This window comes from Hyaena hyaena, unplaced genomic scaffold, assembly GCF_003009895.1.
Source record: "Hyaena hyaena isolate Hyena2069 unplaced genomic scaffold, ASM300989v1 scaffold_182, whole genome shotgun sequence".
NCBI lineage: Eukaryota > Metazoa > Chordata > Mammalia > Carnivora > Hyaenidae > Hyaena > Hyaena hyaena.
In genome coordinates, this window is record NW_024080814.1 from 925,787 (window position 1) to 948,556 (window position 22,770).

Consider the following 22,770-nt stretch of genomic DNA (forward strand, 5'->3'; position numbering starts at 1 on the left):
CATTAACAGGCTTAGGAATGTGCCTGCCATAATAAGAATTTAATAAAGGTTAGATGTTATTCTTAGAACATCAACAGCGCAAGAGTCCAGACTGTAGTAGTAGATAGGCTGTCCCAAGAGTAAATGTATTCTATATATAATGAAAGTACAGGAGAATGTTAAATCCACCAACATCATTTCTGAAATGTAATTCATTGACTTCAGAAAAGTGAGGAGAAACCACCATTTTCAGTATCTTATAAATAAATATATAGATATTTTCTATTTAAAATTTTCAGGAAAAAAAAGTGTAGGGAAGGTAAAACTACCTTGTATCCTTTTAAGTTCTGTGACTGGGCCTAAGAATTAAATGGACATAAGAAATATTAGCAGGAGAAAGGCATACAGATGTAATATTTTTATGTATACATGGGAATCTTCAAAAGGAAAATGAAGCCCAAGGAAGGCTTCAGGCCCCAAAGTTATATACCTTTTTACACAAAGAATAAGTTATGAGTGTGACAAGATACGATAAATTGAGCTAGGGGCAATAAATGTTGGGACAGCGGCTCAGTCAGTTAAGCGTCTGACTTTGGTTCAAGTCATGATCTCATGGTTCATGGGTTTGAGCCTAATGTGGGGCTCTGTGCTGGCAACTCAGAAGCTGGAGCCTGCTTCAGATTCTCTCTCTCTCTCTCTCTCTCTCTCTCTCTCTCTCTCTCTGCCCTTCCCCTGTTAGCACTCTCTCTACCTCTCAAAAAATAAATGTTTAAAAAAATGTTGGGACAGCGACTAGTAAATATTTGGGGAAACTAATGGAAAATTAGGGTTATTTTGGTAGTGAGTGTGTGTGTATGTGTTTGTGCAAGTCCTTTTCACCATCAAGTCTTTGTCTCTGCTAAGAATGTTATTTTCTCTCTTAGGCACCTTTCTCATGGAGAAATCTCGTGTCCCACTTTCAGGTAGAAATGGGGAGGGCAGAGAGCTTTCCACATTTGCGGTTTCTCAAGCGCTTTTAGCTCAAACCAATCCACGTGCCAAAGTGGCAAATTTTGGAGTGACATGTTCTGAAACCCTCCAGAAGAAACAGTGATACACTTGCCAGGAATAAAGATCATTATCAAGCTCTGTTATTTAATTTAAGCAGTTTGATACAGATGAAAGGACAGCCAGATTAATTTCATAGGTTAGAAGTCCCCCCTCACCCAGACAGCACTACTACTACCATCTCTTCCTTTCCAAACAGTAACTAGAATATGCAAGAATTTGCCCGTAAAAGTAACATTTCAGATCAGTAGGGAAAGGAAGGACTAGTCACTGAATGTTTCTGGGGCAAGTGGCTAATATTTGAGAAAGAAAAACTAGACTTCTGTATCTCCTTACAGACTAAACTTTAGCTAGATCAAAAGACTTTAGCGTAAAACTATTAAACCACATGACCTCTAGAAGGAAATGTAGTGTGTTTTCATCTGATCTTGGGGTGAAGTTTTTCTTTGTGAGTGTAGAAGCAGAATTCCAGACTGACATTTAACCACCTAAAAATAACTCTGGAAAGAACACTGGACAAACTTTCCGAATGGAAGCTGGACAATTTGGATCTGCAATTACACTTCAAGAAATTCATCCTAATGAAACAGCAAGCATTTGTGTCAAAAGATGATAACTGACGTATTACCCATAATAGTAAAACTTTCCAAATACCCTAAGTATTCTATAATTAGGGGAATATTTAAATTGTTGGCTCCCTGTTCTACATCCATTCTGGGCAAATGAAGAAGCAGCAGTAATCAGAGCACATTTAGAAATAAAACTATCAACATTACAATAGGTTAAAAGAAAGTTGTAAACGGTTGTTCTAGACAAGAATTACAAGAGTTAGACAACAAGAACTAGTGCAAATTAGAGACTTTTTTGGGTAATCTTACGCTTTTAAAACTAAACTTTTAACCAATATACATGTGTTAATTTCATACAAAAATATAAGAATAGAATCCTATTATTTGTAAAATTTTAATTTAAAAAAATCAGATTTTAGAAATAGATTGCCAAAATGTTCATTCTGGTTTTTCACTAGATGGTGAAATTATAAGTGATTTTTGTTTTATTCTTAGCACTTTCCTGTATTCCTGAATTTAACAGTGAATATAAATTCTTTTGTAATCTGAAAAAAATAATTAAAATAGGCTAATATTACTACAAAGAAATAGAATAGTGTTTTACCGTAAATAATATGAATTTGATTATTTATATATAACCTGGTATGTTTCCATTTCCCCAGTCCAAAAATGACTATTTCAGGCACTCTCACTTTTTTCTTGACTTTTGCTAACTCAAATAGAACAATGGTGGGCTTCCAAATAATTTTAACAATCAGCTAATTAGCTATTTGTCTAGATGTTCTTTCTGGTAGATAGAAAACCTTTTGGGTTATTGCTCTCTCAAGCATATAGTTGCTATATTCATATATTGTGAAATGATCACATTAGTCTATTTAATATTCATTACCATGCATAGTTAAAATGTTTTTCTTATAAAGAGAACTTTCAAAATCTACCCTTAGCAACTTTCAAATATACAATACAGTAATATTAACTAGAGTCCCCATGCTGTACACTATATCTTTCAGGACATTATTATTCCATAGCTGGAAGTTTATACCTTATACCCACATTTACCCACATTAACCATTTTACCTACTCCCCAACCCTACCTCTGGCAAATACCAATCTGTTCTCTGAGTTGATTTTGTTGTGTTTGGTTTGATTTCACATATCGGTGAAATCAAACGGTATTTGTCTTTGATTTATTTCACTTAGCGTAATACCCTCAAGTTACATTTAAGTTGTCACATTTGTATGTGTGTATACACATATAACACATTTTCTCTATCCATTTATCCATTGATGAACCCTTGGGCTTTTTCCATGTCTTGGCTATTGTAACTAATGCTGCAGTGAGCATGGGGCTGCAGATATCTTATCCAGTTAGTATTTTCATTTTCTTCCACTAATACTCTGAAGTAGAATTGTTAAATCATATGTTCTATTTTTATTTTAAATTTTATTGACATACACTTGACATACAATATTAGCATCAGCTGTACAACATAGTGATTTGACAGTTTTATATATACATTATACAATGCTCACCATGATAAGCGTAGTGGTGATTTGTCACCATACAACATTATCATATTATTGATATTTCCCATGTTGTACTTCTTATCCTTGTGACTTATTTTTACTTGTGACTTTTCTTTTAGTTAACATATAGTGCAATATCTTTTCAGGAGTGGGATTCAGTGATTCATTCCTTACATACAAATCAGTGCTCATCAGAACCAGTGCCCTCTTTGGGGCACCTGGGTGGTTCAGTCAGTTAAGCTTCCAACTCTTGATATTGGCTCAGTTTGTGATCTCTCAGTCATGGGATTGAGCCCCACTTTGGGTTCTGTGCAGAGCATGGAGCCTGCTTAGGATTTTCTCTCCCCCTCCCCCCCCCACCCTTCCCCCTGCTTGTTCTCTCTCTCAAAATAAATATTAAAAAATAGAGACAAGAGCCTTCAGTACCTATCACCCATCCAGCCCATCTCCTACCCACCTCTGTCCATCAATCCTCAGTTTGTTCTCTATCCTTGAAGATCTTATGGTTTCTGTTCCTCTGTTCTTTTTCTTTTCTTATCAATATGCTTATCTGTTTGTTTCTTAAATTCCACATATGAGGGGTGCCTGGGTAGCTCAGTTGCTTAAGCATCCATCTTCAGCTCAGGTCATGATCTCTCAATTCATGAGGTGGAGCCCCTGGCTGAGCTCTGCATGGACAGCTCTGCATGTGGGGCCTGCTTGGGAGTCCCTCTCTGCCCCTCCCCCCACCTGCACTCTCTCTCTCTCAAAATAAATAAACTTAAAAAAAAAATCCACATGAGTGAAATCATGTGGTATTTGTCTTTCTATGATTAACTTGCTTGACTTACCATAATACATTCTAGCTTCATCCATGTCATGGAAAATGGCAAGATTTCATCTTTTTAATGGCCAAGTAATATTCCAATGTGTATATATACCCCATCTTTATCCATTCGTCAGTTGACAGACATTTGGGCTCTCCATAGTTTGGCTATTGTTGATAATGCTGCTTTAAACATTGGGATACATGTACTCCTTTGAATCTGTAATTTTTATCCTTTGGGTAAAAACCTAATCATGCAATTGCTGGATAGTAAGGCAATTCTATATTTGGTTTCTTGAGGGACCTCTATACTGTTCTCCAGAGTGGCGGCACAGTTTGTGTTCCCACCAACAGTGCGAGAGGGTTCCTCTTTCTCCACATCCTCGCCAACACCTGTTGTTTCTTGCGGTGTTAATTTTAGATGTTTTGACAGGTGTGAGGTGATGTCTCCTAGTGGTTTATTATTTGTATTTTCCTGATGAGTGATATTGAGCATCTTTTCATGTGTCTGTTAGCCAACTGGATGTTTTCTTTGGAAAAATATCTATTTATGTCTTCTGCCCATTTCTTCACTGGATTATTTGGTTTTTTCGGCATTGAGTTTGATAAATTCTTTATAGATTTTGGATACTAACCCCTTATCAAATATGTTGTTTGCAAACATCTCCCATTCCATAGGCTGACTTTATTTCTTAAAAAGTCTATTGTCAAGTTGGTTTCCATATAATACCCAGTGCTCATCCCAACAAGTGCCCTTCTCCATGCCCATCACCCCCTTCCCCTCAACCCTATCCCATCAGGCCTCAGTTTGTTCTCAGCATTCAAGAGTCTCTCACGGTTTGCCTCTCACCCTCTCCCCAACTATTTTTCCCCTTCTTCTCCCCCATGGTCCTCTGTTAAGTTCCTTCTAATCCACCTATATGTGCAAACATATGGTATCTGTCCTTCTCTTCCTGACTTATTTCGCTCAGCATAACACCCTCAAGTTCCATCCACGTTGCTACACATGGCCAGATTTCCTTCTTTCTCACTGCCATGTAGTATTCCATGGTATAGATAAACCACATCTTCTTGATCCATTTGTCCGTTGATGGACACTTAGGCTCTTTCCATGATTTGGCTATTGTTGAGAGTGCTGCTATGAACACTGGGTTCCATGTGCCCCTATGCATCAGCACTCCTGTATCTCTTGAGTAAATTCCTAACAGTGCTATTGCTGGGTCATAGGGGAGTTCTAGTGTTACTTTTCTGAGGAACTTCCACACTGTTTTCCAGAGGGGCTGCACCAGTTTACATTCTCACCAACAGTGTAGGAGGTTGCCCATTCCTCCACATATCCTCGCCAGCATCTAGAGTCTCCTGATTTGTTCATTTTTGCTACTCTGACTGGTGTGAGGTGGTATCTCAGTGTGGTTTTCGTTTGTATTTCCCTGATGATGAGTGAGCATCGTTTCATGTGTCTGTTGGCCATCTGGATGTCCTCTTTGGAGAAGTGTCTGTTCATGTCTTCTGCCCATTTCTTCACTGGGTTTTGTTTTTCAGGTGTGGAGCTTGGTGAGTTCCTTATAGATTTTGGATACTAGCCCTTTATCTGATATGTCATTTGCAACTATCTTTTCCCATTCCATCGGTTGCCTATGAGTTTTGTTGATTGTTTCCTTTGTCCATAGGCTGACTTTTAATTTTGTCGATTATTTCCTTCACTGTGCAGAAGCTTTTTATCTTGATAAAATTCCAATAATTCATGTTTTCTTTTGTTTCCACTGCCTTCAACATGTCTAGTAAGAAGTTGCTCCAGCTGAGGCTAAAGAGGTTGCTGCCTGTGTTCTCCTCTAGGATTTTGGTGGTTTCCTGACATTTAAGTGAGAAGTCTTTCATCCATTTTGAATTTATTTTTGTGTAAGGTGTAAGAAAGTGGTCCAGTTTCATTCTTCTGCATGTTGCTGTTCAGTTCTCCCAGCACCATTTGCTAAAGAGATGGTCTTTTCTTCCATTGGATATGCTTTCCTCCTTTGTCAAAGATTTGTTGGCCATATAGTTGTGAGTCTATTTCTGGGTTCTCTCTTCTGTTCATTGATCTATGTGTCTGTTTTTGTGCCAGTACCATACTGTCATGATGATTACGGCCTTGTGATACAGCTTGTAGTCTGGAATTGTGATGCTTCCAGTTTTGTGTTTCTTTTTTCAGGATTGCTGTGGCTATTTGGTGTCTTTTGTGCTTCCATACAAATTTTAGGATTGTTCGTTCTTTTTAGGATTTTAGGATTGCTCTGTAAAAAACATGCTGGTGGTATTTTGTTAGAGATGGCATTAGACATGTAGATTGCTTTTATTTTAACAATGTTTGCTCTTCCAATCTGTGAGCATGGAATGCTTTTCCATTTCTTTGTGTCCTCTTCAATTTCTTGCATAAGCATGTCATAGTTTTCAGAATACAGATCTTTTACCTCTTTGGTTTGGCTTACTTCTAGGTATCTTATTGTTTTTCATGCAATTGAAAATGGGTTTGATTTCTTTTTCTGCTGCTTCTTTATTGGTGCATAGAAATGCAACAGATTTCTGCACATTAATTTTATATCTTACAACTTTACTGAATTCGTGTATTCTAGCAGGGTTTTTTGTGGAGAACTTTGGGTTTTCTACATACAGTATCATGTGTCTGTGCAGAGTGAGAGCTTGACTTCTTCCTTGCCAATTTGGATGACTTTTATTTATTTTTGTTGTCCGATTGCTGAGGCTAGGACTTCTAGTACTATGTTGAACAACAGTGGTGAGAATGGACATCCTGGTTGTGTTACTGACATTAGGGGGAAAGCTCTCAGTTTTTCCCCTGTTGAGGATGATATTAGATGTGGGTCAGTCTTATATGGCCTTTATGATGTTAAGGTATTTTCTTTGTAGCCATACTTTCTTGAGGTGATTTTTTTTTTTTTAAATCAAAAAGGGATATTTTATTTTGTCAAATGCTTTTTCTGCATCTATTGACAGGATCATGTGGTTCTTATCCTTTTTTTAATGTGGTATGTCATGTTGATTGAGTTACAGATATCGAACCAGCCCTGCAGCCCAGGAACAAATCCCACTTGATTATGGTGAATAATTCTTTTAACATATTGTTGGATTTCATTTGCTGGTATCTTGTTGAGAATTCTTGCATCCATGTTCATCAGGGAAATTAGTCTGCAATTCTCCTTTTTAGTGGGGCCTTTGTCTAGTTTTGGAATCAAGGTAATGCTGGCCTCTGAATGAACTCGGAAGTTTTCCTTCCATTTCTATTTTTTGGAACAGTTTGAGAATAATAGATATTAACTCTTCTTTAAATGTGTGGTAGAATTCCCCCAGGAAGCCATCTGGCCCAAGTCTCTTATTTGTTGGGAGATTTTTGATTATTGATTTAATTTCTCTGCTGCCTACACATCTGTTGAGATTTTCTGTTTCTTCCTATTTCAGTTTCGGTAGTTTGTCCACTTCTTCCAAATTACCCTGTTTGTTGGCATATAATTTTTCAGAGTGTTTTCTTGTAGTTGTTTGTATTTCTGCAGTGTTGGCTGTGATCTCTCCTCTTTCATTCATGATTTTATCAGTTTCGGTCCTTTCTTTTGTTTTTGATAAGTCTGGTTAGGGCCTTATCAATTTTGTTAATTAACTCTTGCAAATAATCAGCTCTTAGTTCTGTTAATTTGTTCTACTGGATGTTTTGTTTTGTTTTTATGCCATTTATTTCTGCTCTGATCTTTATTATTTCTCTTCTTCTGGCTTTGGGCTTTATTTTCTGTTCCTTTTCTAGCTCTTTTTGGTGTAAGGTTAGGTTGTGTTTTGGGGGCTCTTCTTGCCTCTTTAAATAGGCCTGAATTGCAATATACCTCCCTCTTAAGACTGCTCTTGCTGCATCCCAAGGGGTTTGAGCTGTCATGTTTTCATTTTCATTGGCTTCCATGCGTTTTTTAATTTCTTCTTTCATTTACTGGTTAACCCATTCATTCTTCAGTAGGATGTTCTTTAACCTTCATGCATTTGAGAGCTTTCCAAATTTTTTTCTTGTGATTGATTTCAGGTTTTGTAGCATTGTGATCTGAAAATATGCATGATATGATCTTGATCTTTTTGTACTTGTGGAGGGCTGACTTGTAACACAGTATGTGATCTATTCTGGAGAATGTTCCATGTATACTTGAGAAGAATGTGTACTCTGCTGCTTTAGGCCTTAGGAGGAAATGTTCTGAATATATCTGTTAAGTCCATCTGGTCCAGTGTGTCATTCAAAGCCATTGTTTTCTTATTGATTTTCTGCTTAGAAGATCTGTCTATTGCTGTAAGTGGGATGCTAAAGTTTCCTACTATTATTGTATTATTCTCATTCACTTTCTTTATATTTGTTATTAATTGACTTATAAATTTTGGTGTTCATGTTGGGGGCATAAATATTTACAATTGTTACCTCTTGATGGATATACCCCTTAATTATGATATAATGCCTTTCTTTATCTCTTGTTACAGTCTTTGATTTAAAATCTAGTTTCTTTGGTTTAGGTATGACTATTCTGGCTTTCATTTGACATCTGTTAACATGGTAGATGGCTTTCCATCCCCTCACTTTCAATCTGTAGCTGTCTTTAGGTCTAAAATGCAGGTAGCATATAAATAGGTCTTGCTTTGTGGAGTTTTTAAAATCCATTCTGATATCCTATGTCTTTTGATTGGAGTATTTAGTCCACTTACATTCACAGTGATTACCAAAAAGATATGAATTTAGGGCCACAGGGGTACCTTCAGAGTTGGTGTTTCTGATGATGGTCTTTGGTCCTCTCTAGTCTTTTTTGCTTTGGTCTTTTTTTTTCCTCCTCCACTCAGAGTTCCCCTTAAAATTTCTTGCAGGCTGTTTTAGTTGTCATGAACTCATTTAGTTTTTGTTTGTCTGGAAAACTCTTTATTTCTCCTTCTATTATGAATAATAGTATTGCTGGATAAAGAATTCTTGGCTAGATATTTTTCCCACTCAGCATGTTGAATATTTCTTGCCACTCCCTTCTGGCCTGCCAAGTTTCCATCAGGTCTTCTGCTAACCTTAAATGTCTACCTTTGTAGGTTAAGCACATTTTGTCCCCAGCTGCTTTCAGAGTTATCCCTTTATCTTTGTATTTTGCAAGTTTTACTTTGATGTGTCAGGGTCTTGACCTGTTTTTGTTGATTTTGAGGGGAGTTTTCTCTGTCTCTTGGACTTTAATGCCTATTTCCTTCCCATTTTATGGTAGTCCTCATCTATAATTAGTTAAAATAAACCTTCTGCCCCCTTTTCCTGCTCTTCTTCTGAGATGCCTATGATACAGATATCGCTTGACTTTATGGAATCACTTAGTTCCCTAAGTCTACCCTCATGATCTGAAAGTTTTCTTTCTCTCTTCTTTTCAGCTTTATTACTTTCCATAAGTTTATCCTCTGTATCACCTATTTTCTTCTCTGCTTCTTCAGTCCTTGTTTTGACTATATCCACTCAATTTGGTGTCTCAGTTTTAGCATTTTTTATTTCAGCCTGACTAGTTTTTAGGCCTTTTATCTATGCAGTAAGGGTTTCTCTTATGTCTGCTATGCTTTTTTCAAGCCCAGCTAGTAGCCTTAGGACTGTACTTCTAAATTCTTGTGTGGATATATTGCTTATACCTGCTTTGTGCAAATCCCTGACTGTTATTTTTTTCTTTACCTTTCTTATGGGAAGAATTCCTCCATTTTGTCATTTTGGCCTAGTTTCTGTCTTTTGTGTGTTTTGAAATCTTGTTGTGTTTCCTACAACTGAGAGTAGTACTATATTAAAAAGGGCTCATACACTGTCAAGGGCCTGGCACCTCAGGAAGTGTCTCAGGTGTATGGTGTGTGCACTCTGCCCTTGTGTTTAGGCTGCTCTTTCTCACTGGTCAGTCCTCTGCAGAGCTCCTCCTTGCTTGCAGTGGGGAGGTTTTGGACCTTTAATTAGGTGTGGTTTGATTTGTTTGTTGAAAGAAGCCTAGAAAAAAGAAAGGGGAGGGGGAAGCCTGATCAAAAAAAAAAAAAATAGAGAGAGAGAGAGAAAAGGAACAACAACAACAAAACAAGAAGGCAATTAAAAAACTATAAGCCTGATTCCAAGGGAAAAGAAGACTGATTTCTCCCCACCACCCTCCCCCCCCCAAAAAAAAGAGAGAAAAGGAAATGAGAAAAGAATAAATGAAAGCTATAAGCCTGATTCCAAAGGAAAAGGAAGAAGAAACTAAGCCTGGCCCTATTTCCCCCAGAACTGCAGGTGACACTTGGAAGTACTCTGTGATCAGTACACTTGGTGCATACGGAGTCCTGTGCTCATCTTCTGGAGGCGGGGCCCCTGGGCTGGCCCAGAGTCAGTTCTGCTTCAGTAAGTGAGCAGTTGCTAGACACAGGGTGGCAGGCTTTGGTGTAAGTGCGTCCCACCTCCTCTGGGGGCCACTGTGTTGCTCGCTGAAGACCCACTATGTTGGTGTGAAGGGAGAAATAGTACCCCCCCCCCCAGTCTCGTCCCTAGACAGGGGACCTCACAACCCTGCTGTTCAGGAAGCTCTCACAGAATAATGGGGACAGCTCTCCTGCGTTTTACCTCTGGTGCATGGCTGGGTTCAAAACTCAAAATCTTAAAGGACCCGGCACCATGGACCTGCCCCCCTCCTCCAGAGTAGATCCTCTCCATGCTGTGTTTGATGTCCTTTGTCCCAGGGAAACAGTCCTACACCGGTGTGGTGCACGGAATCTACAGCGTGGTACCACAAAAAGTAGCGACCAGGTCACTGGCCCTCTGTGCACCCCTCTTTGACCTGCCGATGAAAGGTATTTTATTGGTGGCTGCAGGGTCTTTTGTCCTTGGAGAGGCAGTATACCCTCTTCCACATGTACTGCGGGAAGGGGAATATTCCCTTCCAGTGCGACCCTGAGATCCCTATGCCACGCTATGCACTCTGGCCAGTGCCGTCTTTCTCTCCAGGGGTGTGTGCCACAGCTTCTCTCCAGAGAAAGTCAGGCACTTCCAAAGCCTCGGGGTTTCAGCTCTACACTGTTTGCAAAAAAATCTGGGGCGCTCAGTACCTCTTGCTTCCCAGTTCGTGGTCCAGAGAGGTTTTCCTCCTGTGTGAACTTGATGCCACACTCTCTCAACCCTTCCCTCTTTCTCTCCCTTTTGTGTATCTGCTAAAAGGGTTCTTTTCCCCCTCTGTGGCACTGCCTTTTTTTCTTTCCCCTTATTCACTTCCATGCAGCTTCCCACACTATCTTCCTCCACCAATGGAGATCCTTCTGCCAGTCTTCAGATCAATTTCCTGGGTGTTCCACGTGATCTGACCTCAATACAGCTGTGTTTGAGGTACAAGGGAAGCCCAGGGTCCCCTTACTTCTGCACCATCTTAACTTCTCCCCCCAGTTTGTGACTTCTATATAACTGGAAATTTGTGCCTCTTTATCCCCTTCACCTATTTCACCCATCCTTAATCCCTGTCCCCTTTGACAACCACCAATTTGTTCTCTGTATTTGTGAGTCTGTTTCTGTTTTCTGATCTCTAAAATTCCACATATAAGTTAAATCATATGGTATTTGTCTTTCTTTGACTTAGTTCACTTAGCACTGTGCCCTCTATGCCCATCCATGTTGTCATGAATGGAAAGACTTCATTCTTTTTCATAGCTGAATACTGTTCCATTGTGTATTTATACCACATCATCTTCATCCATTCATCTATGGATGGACACCATGGTTGCTTCCACATCTTGTCTATTGTAAATAATGCTGCAATAAACATAGAGGTGCCTATATCTTTTTGAATTAGTGTTTTCATTTCTGTTGGGTAAATACCTAGCAGTAGAATCACTATCTTTTTTAAATAAATGGACTCATCACCTTTATTATTCTTGCTTTTTATTTTTATTTTTTAAATGTTTTATTTATATTTGAGAGAGAGAGAGACAGAGCACCAGCCAGGGGAGGGGCAGAGACAGAGGGAGACACAGAAACTGAAGTAGGCTCCAGACTCTGAGCTGTCAGCAGAGAGCCTGATGTGGGGCTTGAACTCACAGACTGGGAGATCATGACCTGAGCTGAAGTTGGACACTTAACCAACTGAGCCACCCAGGCGTCCCTAATGTCTCTACTTTTTTTTTTTTTTAATGTTTTTATTTACTTTTGAGAGAGAGACAGCGTGAGCAGGGGAGGGTCACAGAGAGATGGGGGACACAGAATCTGAAGCAACCTCTAGGCTCTGAGCTGCCAGCACAGAGCCCAACGTGGGGCTCGAACCCACAAATGGTGAGATCATGACCTGAGCCGAAGCCGGACACTCAACCGACTGAGGCACCCAGATGCCCCTACTGTGTCTACTTTTAATTGTCTGAGGAACCTCCATGCTGTTTTCCATAGAGCCTCTATCAATTTACATTCTGACCAATAGTACACAAGGGTTCCCTTCTCTCTACACCCTTGATATTTGTCATTCTGACTAGTGTGAGATGGTATCTTATTGTGGTTTTGATTTATATTTCCTAATGATTAGTGATGTTGAGTACCTTTTCATGTATGTGTTGGTCACCTGTATGTCTTTGGAAAAATGTCTATTCAGATACTCTGCCCATTTTTTTGTTGGATGGCTTGTGATTATGTTGTTTGCTATTAAGTTGTCTATACTCTTCATATACTTTGGATATTAACCCCTTATCAGATAAGTGATTTGCAAATATTTTCTCCCATTTAATAGGTTTTGTTGGTGGTTTCCTTGCTGTGCAGAAGCTTTCAGAGTGAGGTTTATTCGATTCAAATTTGTAATCTATTTCAAATTGGTTTTTGTGAGTAGTAGAAGATGGGCTCCAATTTCTTTCTTTTGTGTGTGACTGTCCAGCTTTTCTAATACCAGATATTGAAGAGACTGCCCTTTCCTCATTGTATATTCTTGGCTCTTTGTTGTGATTTAGTTGACTATATATCCATGGATTTATGCCTGGGTTTTCTGTTCTGTTGATCTATGTGTCTCTTTTAATGCCAATACCTTACTATTTGATTGTGTCGTTTTGTAATACAATTTGAAATTGGGAAGCATAATGTCCTCAGCTTTGCTCTTACTCCAGATTGCTCTGGCTATTTAAGGTCTTTTGTGGTTCCTTATAAATTTTAGGATTGCTTCCTCTATTTCTGTGAAAAATGTTATTGGAGTTCTGCTAAGGACTGCATTATTTTTATAAAAAGATTTTTAAATGTTTGTTTATTTTGAGAGAGAGAGAGGGAAAGAGAAAGTGCACATGAGAGGGGATGGGCAGAGAGAGGGAGAGGGAGACAATCCCAAGCAGGCCCCGTGCTGTCAGCACTGAGCCTACTGTGGGCCTCAAACTCACGAACTGTGAGATCATGACCTGAGCCAAAATCACGTGGGATGCTCAACCCACTGAGCCACCCAGAACCCCAAGGATTACATTAAATGTGCACATTACTTTCGGTAGTATAGACATTTTAACAATATTCTTTCAATCTATGAGCGTGGAATCTTTCCATTTGTTTGTATCATCTTTAACTTCGTTCATCAGTGTTTTATAGTTTTCAGAGTACAGATGTTTCTCTTCCTTGGTTAGGTTTCTTCCTGGGTATTTTATTTTTGGTGCCATTGTAATTGGGATTGTTTTCTTAATTTGTCTTTCTGCTATTTTATTAGTCTACAGAAATGCAACAGATTTCTGTGCATTGATTTTGTGTTCTGTGTCTTGACTGAATTAATTTATCTGTTCATGTATCTGTTCTACTATTTTCTTAAGGAATCTTTAGGATTCTTTCTATATAGTATCATTATCATCTGCAAATAGTGACAGTTTTACTTTTTCCTTGTCAATTTGGATGACTTTTACTCATTTATCTTGTGTGATTGCTATGGCTAGGACTTCCAGTACTATGTGAATAAAAGTGGTGAGAGTGGACATCCTTATCTTGTTCCCATTCTTGGGGGAAAAGCTCTGTTTTTCACTATCATGATGATAGCTATAGGTCTTTCCACATATGGCTTTTATCATGTTGAGATATGTTCCCTCTAAATTTTTATCTGTGGGTTTTTATCACAAATGGATGTTGCACTTTGTCAAACGCTTTATTTGTTTGCATCTATTTTGTTTTAAATGTTTTATTTATTTCTAGGAGAGAGAGAGAGACACACAGCATGAGCAGGGGAGGGTCAGAGAGAGAGGGAGTCACAGACTCTGAAACAGGCTCCAGGCTCTGAGCTGGCAGTCAGCACAGAGCCTGACGTGGGGCCCGAACCCACGAACCGCGAGATCATGACCTAACCGAAAGGACTAAGCCACCCAGACACCCCTTTTTGCATCTATTAAAATGATTATATGGTTTTTATTCTCTTCTTATTGTGATGTATCACGTTGATTTGCAAATACTGAACCACATTTTCATTCCAGGAATAAATCCCACTTTATCATGATAAATGATTTTTTTTAAATGTATTATTGGATTTGTTTTGCTAACATTCTGTTGAAGAGTTTTTTAAGTTTATTTATTTTGAGAGAGAGCGAGCGAAAGAGCAAGAGAGCAGATGCATGAGAATGAACAGAGGGAAGAGAGAATTCCAAGCAGGCTCTGCGTGCTTATGTGCGGTTCAAACCCACAAACTGTGAGATCATGACACTAGCCGAAATCAAGAATCAGTCATTTAACGAACTGAGCCACCCAGGCAGCCCTTTGGTGAAGATTTTTACATTTGTTTATCAGAGACATAGGCCTGGAGTCTACTCTTTTATTTATTTATTTTTTTGTAGTGTCTTTATCTGGTTTTGGTAGCAGGGTAATGCTGGCCTCATAGAATGAACTTGGAGACTTTCCTTCCTCTTCTATTTTTTGGAGTAGTTTGAGAAGAATAGGTATTAACTCTTCTTTAAATATTTGGTAGAATTGACCTGTGAAGCCATCTGGTTATGAACTTTTGTTTAATGGGAATGTTTTGATTACTGATTCAACTTCTTTGCTCATAATTAGTATGCTCAAGTTTTCCATTTCTTCCTGATTTGGTTTTTTGAGGTTATGTTTCTAGGAATTTATCTATTTCTTCTAGGTTATCTAATTTTCTTGGCATATAATTTTTATAATATTCTCTTACAATCCTTTGTGTTTCTATGGTACTTTTTTCACTTCTGACTTTGTTTATTAGAGTCTTTCTCTCTCTTTCTCTCTTTTTGATCAGTCTGGCTAATTTTGTTTATCTTTAAAAAAAAAAAAAACCAGCTCCTGGGGTCATTGATCTGTTCTGTTTGTTTCTATTTTATTTCTGCTCTACCCTTTATTTCCTTTCTTCTGGTTTGGAGTTTTGTTTGCTGTTTTTTTTTTTTTTTTTTTTTCTAGCTCCTTTAGGTGTAAAGTTAGGTTCTTTGAGATTTTTCTTGCATCTTGAGGTAGGCCTATATTGCTATAAAATCTCCTCTTAGAGCAACTCATGTTGCATTACAAGGATTCTGGATCACTCTGTTTTCATCTGCATTTTGTCTCCATGTATTTTTTTTTTTAATTTCCACTTTGATTTCTTGGTCGACCCACTTATTATTAAGTAACATGTTATTTAATTCCATATATTTGGGTTCTTTCCAGATTTTTCCTGTGGTTAATTTCTAGTTTCATAGCATTGTGGTTGCTCTGAAAAGATGCATGGCACAACTTAAGTCTTTTCAAATTTGTTGTGACTTGTTTTGTGGCCTAGCGTGTGATCTAACTAGGAGAAATTTCCATGTTCACTTGAAAAGAATGTGTATTTTGTAATGTTCTGGATATATTAGATGCATCTGGCCCAATATGTCATTCAAAGCCACTGTTTCCTTGTTGATTTTCTGTGTGGTTGATTTATCCATTGATGTAAATGGTGTGGTTAAGTCCTCTACTATTATTGTATTAGTATCAATGATTTCTCTTAAGTTTATATATTTGTATATGTAAATACATAAATGTATGTATTTTGTGTACATGTATTTTGCTTTATGTATTTTGGTGTTTCCATGTTAGATACATAAATATTTACAATTGTTTTATCTTCTTGGACTATTCCTTTATTGTTATATAGTGTCTTTCTTTGTCACTAGTCTTTGTTTTAAAGACTATTTTGTCCAGTATAAATATTTCTACCCCACCTTTGTTTTCGCTTCTATATGTATGGTAAGTGCTTCCCTATTCCTCCCCTTTATTCTGCATGTGTCATTAGGTCTGAAATGAGTCACTTGTAGGCAGCATATAGATGGGTTTTGCTTTTTTTTTTTTTTTTTTTAACCAATCTGTATTTTGCTGTCTTTTGATTAGTGTATTTAGTCCATTTATATTCAAAGTAATTATTACAGGTGTGTACTTCTTGCCATTTTGTTACTTGTTTTATGGTTGCCTTTGTAGTTCTCTATTCTTCTCTCGCTTCCTTTTGTGGTTTGCTGGCTTTTTAATGATTTGCTTGGATTCCTTTCTTATTATTTTTTGCATAGATTACCAGATTTTGATTTGTGGTTTCCATTGGGTTTATATATAATATCGTATGCATATAACAGTCTATATTAAGTTGATCGCTGTTTAAATTTGAACCCATTCTAAAAGTACTAAATTTTTACTACTCTTGTCACATTTTATGTACATGACGTCATACTTTACATCATTCTATTTTGTGAAACTGTGACTGATTTTTATTTCTTATTTTAAAAATTTCTCCCTTTTATTTAAATTTAAGTTTTAGTTAACATACAGTGCAATATTGGTCTTGGGAGCAGAATTCAGTGATTCATCACTTACATGAGACAGCCAGTGCTCATCATAACAAGTGCCCTCCTTGGTACCTGTTACCCACACACATCCCTCCATCAACCCTCAGCTTGTTCCCTACTGTTAAGAGCCTCTTGCAGTTGGTTTTCCTCTCTTCTTGACCTACCCCCTTCCCATACTCATGTTTTGTTTCTTAAATCCCACACGAGTGAAATCATACGGTATTTGATCCATCCACGTCATGGTAAGTGGCAAGATTTCATTCTTTTTGATGGCTGAGTAATATTCCATTCTATGTACATATCACATATTCTTTATTCATCAGTCAATGGACATTTGGGCTTTCCATAGTTTGGCTATTGTTGATAATGCTGCTATAAACATTGGGTACACGTACCCCTTTAAATCTGTATTTCTGTATCCTTTCAGTAAATACCTAATACTTTCAGTCAATACCTAATAATGCAATTGCTGGATAGTATGGTAGTCCTATTTTTAGTTTCTTGAGGAATCTCTATACTGTTCAGAGTGGCTGCACTGTTTTGCATCGCCACCAACAGTGCAAGAGGGTTCCTCTTTCTCCACATCCTTGCCAACACCTGTTGTTTCTTGTGTTGTTAACGTTAGCTGTTTTGACAGGTGAGAGGTAGTATCTTATTGTGGTTTTGATTTGTATTTCCCTGATGATGAGTGATGTTGAGCCATCTTTTCATCCCTGACTGACTTTTATAGGTAGACTTAATTTTACTGCTTTGGTTCTTCCTACTTTTCTTAATCTTGCTTATGGTCTTTCCTTTCCACTGAGTCCCCTTGAACATTTCTTCTAAGCCTGGTTTAGTGTGATGAATTCCTTCAACTTTTGTTTGGGAAGCTATTGATCTCTCCTCTATTCTGAATGGTACGCTTCCTGGATAGAATATTCTTTCCTGGCAGAATTATTTTTCTTTCAACATTTTGAATACATGGTGCCACGCCCTCTGGCCTGCAAAGTTTCTACTGAAAAATCTGATGATAGTCTTTTGGGGCTTTCTTTGTATGTAACAAGGTGTTTGTCTCACTGCTTTTAATATTCTCCCCTTTAAATTTTCACAATTTAGTTCTAAATTATGTTTTTTGTTAAGTAAAACACAAATAATATATCTAAGGATCTGTACCCAGACCACGACAAAGGAAAGGAGAAAAGAGAAAAGCAGAAAATAGAGGTAATAGCCATTACTATGTGATTTTTATGTGGTAAATAACAGGTTCAACCATGTTCAACCATGCAGTTTTCCTTTGCTAGTCCAGCAATGCAGGTCTTAACATGAAGTTCACTGATGTCCTTGCCTTTTAGGATTTAGTTGCATGCTTGCACGGAGTTAGAGCTCCTGCCAGACGTCTGACTCTGTGTGGAGTTACTATGGCTAGAATCACTTTTAGTCTAAGATGACAGAGCTTCATGTCCCAGTGATTAACTTTTTTTTTACCAAGGTGACCTTTCCGTTTCTTAGCAATAGAACTTTTCACCAAGACTAATCTTTTTTTCCCCTTTTTTTCTTTCATAGTCTATTGTCAAGTCGGTTTCCATATAACACCCAGTGCTCATCCCAACAAGTGCCCTCCTCCATGCCCATCACCCCCCTTCCACTCCCCCCACCCCCATCAGCCCTCAGTTTGTTTTCAGTATTCAAGAGTCTCTCATGGTTTACCTCCCTCCCTTTCCCCAACTATTTTTTTCCCCTTCTCCTCCCCCATGGTACTCTGTAAGTTTCTCCTGTTCCACTTGTGGGTGAAAACATATGGTATCTGTCCTTTTCTGCCTGATTTATTTCGCTCAGCATAACACCCTCAAGGTCCATCCATGTTGCTACACATGGCCAGATTTCCTTCTTTCTCACTGCCATGTAGTATTCCATCGTATAGATAAACCACATCTTTTTTTTTTTAATTTTTAATGTTTTTTTATTTATTTCTAGGAGAGAGACAGAGAGACAGCGTGAGCAGGGGAGGGTCAGAGAGAGAGGGAGACACAGACTGAAACAGGCTCCAGGCTCTGAGCAGGCAGTCAGCACAGAGCCCGACGCGGGGCCCAAACCCATGAACCGCGAGATCATGACCTAAGCGAAAGTCGGACGCTCAACCGACTAAGCCACCCAGGCGCCCCAAACCACATCTTCTTGATCCATTCATCTGTTGATGGACATTTAGGCTCTTTCCATGATTTGGCTATTGTTGAAAGTGCTGCTATGAACATTGGGGTACATGTGACCCTATGCATCAGCACTCGTGTATCCCTTCACCAAGACTAATCTTGGAGCATCATTCACCATAATAAGCCATAATGATATACTGTTTATTAATAAGGACATAGGCAGCCAGAATTGGTGTGAAGGTTAATGGTGTACTTGGAATGTTTACTAGAGAACTCTTTATAATCTCCTTCACCTCAACTACTGTAGTCACACCATGGCATTTGGTCTTTCTCTCTTAAATTTAGCCTGAATGACATAATTGTTTTGGAACTAGATGCTTTGGGTAACCCAATAGGTTTACGTTTTCAGCATTCACCGCTTGCCTCTCTACAGTTTCCATTACAAGAATCCATAGGAAAATTCATCCTGTCCACAGCGATGATGACCTTGTGAAAAACACACATACCCTGGTCATAAACAGTAGCTCCTTGTAGGCTTGGCTCTCAGACCACAAGAAGCAGTATTTGTTGAATTGAAGATAGGCCTGCAGCCCTCTGGAGCTACTTGCACATAGACTCGCAGAGTGTAACGTGCTCTTGTTGGAAGTAATGGTGCAGATCGTTGCATACATGGCACAGGGTAAGAGAAGATCAGGGCTCTCAGGAGCATCCAGCAGACCTTCATACTGCTCAGTGGCCAGGATGGCATTAGTCTGGTACTGTGGTGCAAGTGGTTGGACATGTTGGTCACGTTCTAGGGCAGGGACTCACACAGAGGGATGCTGCAGGCCGGCGCCAGGGATCCACAGCAGGCAGAGCACAGTAGGGTCAGCAGCCCAGCCGAGCCCACAGTTACATCCTTCCTGGGCTAAGGCAGACCATGATTGTGGCAGGATGGGGCACAATGCAGCAGTGTCTAGCACTGTCTCCTCCTGCACTGTAGACTTGGTCTGTCCATGAGAGGAGGTGAATTCAGGATCCTTCTATATCACCATTTTGAGCTGGAGTAGATGAGATTTTTTTAAAAGAGTTCTATTAAGTTATGCCTCTAGAATCAAGGCTTCTCATTTTAGTGTTGTCTTTTGGGAAAAAACAAAAACAAAAAAACCCACCACCATGATATATTTACTCCCAGGATAAATGGGACTGATTTCCTCCTGGACAAGAATAAATATGGACAACACTACCTACATGTGAGCTTAAGAACTAGGACTAAGAAAATACATCCTAAGCCAGAGACACATAGCTGGACAGGAACTTAAGACAACTCTGCAGATCCCTAACCACACTCTTCTGCAATAGACAGGTTCTCCAAAGCAACTAGTGGCTGGGTGTTAAACAAAGAAAATGACCAATGTTAAAAACATATCACACAACTTGCTACTCCTCACTAATCTCTCCTCCCCCACCCCCCCGAAAAAAAAAAGACTCCACACTCACATAACTAAACCTACAATTCTCAGAAATCATCAACTATGATTTCTATAAAACTATAAGTTTTCCATTGTCCTTTCTGCATATGTCTCAGTTCTTTCCATTGGCCCTATACCACTAGGCAGTGGGCCGTTATTGACATACATCCCCTTCAAAGGTGCCTTTAAAATCCAAGTTTGGGCATGTAACTAATACCTGGCCAATCTGTATATTTCAGCCTGGTAACCATGGGAAAACCTGTGTGAACCAAGTTGATACAAAGGCCCAAGCAACGGACATTTTTGTGTGAATTACTAGGAAATAGAGAAGCTCTCTTTTCACGGAGATTGCCAGGTAGAACAATATGTGCTGGGAACTTCTGAGTGCCATTATGGGGAAGAAGGTGGTTACAGCAGTTAGCATACCTTCAGGAACATGCACAAATATATACAGAGAGTAATGTAGTTCAATGTACCTCTCTGCCCAGTGGTTTGAGAAGAGTGGGATTTCTTGTCTGTGTTTCCATTTATTTTTTAATTTGTGTGTGTGTGTGTGTGTGTGTGTGTGTGTGTGTGAAAGAGAAAGAGGGAGAGAAAGAGAGAGAACAAACAGGGGAGACAGGCAGAGGGAGAGAGAGAGAGGACAATTCCCAGCAGGCTCCATGCTCAGCACAGAGCCCAACATAGGGCTCGATCTCACAACCCTGGGATCATGACCTGAGCCAAAATCAAGAGTCGGATGCTCAACTGACTGAGCCACCCAGGTGCCCCTATGTTTCCACTTTAGAAACTTTACTTACGGATATACCTTTTTTGGAAGAGGTCTAAAAAAATTTCAAACTAGTAATTATTTTAAAAAGAGTTTAATTTCACTTTCATTACTTACCACAAAATTAAAAAAATACTAATATACAGACAAGAGCAAGTAAACTGGAAAAGAGCTAAAAAATGTATAAAAGACAAAGCTAAGCACAGGAATGTAGGAGCAGTGACACATATATCATATACACTCAAATGAATTCAGAAAGCATATTCCAGGTTAGACTAAAGTCTAAAGTCACCTTTTACTGGAGCCACATCTGGAAAGCTCCTTAAACCAAAGTTCTCATATTGTATGTGATGCATCTTCCCAGGCGTGTCTTAAAAAGCATTTCTCATAAAACAGCCCACACTAGAGACACAGTCCTAATCTAAACACAAGTCATAAATGCCTCTCCTAGGCCCCATGGAACTTGAAAAATTAATGAAAACTCAGCACTACAGAAATGGAAAAGTGACACCTAGTGGCCACTTGGCAGTTTTCCATTACGGCTTCCCTGCCTTGCCCATAACGGTGCTTGGCAAGTCTGAATTTCCAGTTCCAGAGCCAAACAATGACCTACCTTTTATTTTTTTTTTATTTTTTTTAAATATTTTTTATTTATTTCTAGGAGAGAGAGAGACAGCGTGAGCAGGGGAGGGTCAGAGAGAGAGGGAGTCACAGACCGAAACAGGCTCCAGGCTCCGAGCTGGCAGTCAGCACAGAGCCCGACGCGGGGCTCGAACCCACGAACCGCGAGATCATGACCTAAGCGAAAGCTGGACGCTCAACCGACTAAGCCACCCAGGCGCCCCTTAGATACCCTTTTAGAGCAGGATCTGAAATGACCCTGTTAAACATGGTCCAATAACTAGGTAGTGGTTATTTAATTCACTGTGCCCAGACTCTACAGAATTCCTCAGAGTATGACTAATAAATATAGCCTTTCCCATTAAGAAACTGTAATGAAAGACCTTAATCCCACTTATTTACCAAAAGCCTTTATACTTTATTTTCTTGTCTTTAAATTTCTCAATGGATTTCCAAATTTAGTGACTACAATAGGGTGTCAACTACATCCCAAGTTTTATTTGATTTCAGGCTATCATCATCTAATAAAATATCTGATAACATTTTCAGGTTTACTAATTTCAAAAAAGTGTTAAATTTGACGCATGGATAGAGATTCAGTTATTGTACTAAATCAACGATAAACAATTGTTCCTTAAAGAATAGCATTTAGAGGTAAATATCATAGTTATGGTATAACCTTTGGTTTATTTCAATAATGTCCACCTAATAAAATGTTTTAGAGCAGCACTGTCCAGTAGAAATAGTGTAGGCCATACATGTAACTTAAAAATTTCTAGTAGCTACATTAAAAAAGTAAAATGTTAATGTTTTATATAATTCAGTATGTCCAAAATATTTGTCTAAGTGATCAATATGAAACTGCTTTTTGAAAGATTTTTTTTGTGTTTTATTTTTGAGAGAGCCTAAGTAGGGGAAGGGTAGAGAGAGGGATACAAGAGAATCCCAAGCAGACTCTGTGCTCTCAGCTCCCTACATGGAGCTCTAAGTCACAAACCATGAGATCATGACCTGAGCCAAAATCAAGAGTCAGATGCTTAACTGACTGAGTCACCCAGGTGCCCCTTTATATATTATTTTTAAATTTTTATTTTTTTAGTAAGCCCTACTCCCAACG

At 38.7% G+C, this 22,770-nt stretch overlaps 1 pseudogene; it reads right to left on the reverse strand.

The window, feature by feature from the left end:
• Positions 1–18,017: 18,017 nt before the first annotated feature.
• LOC120237514 lies at positions 18,018–19,846 on the reverse strand (annotated as a pseudogene).
• Between the last annotated feature and the right edge of the window lie 2,924 nt (positions 19,847–22,770).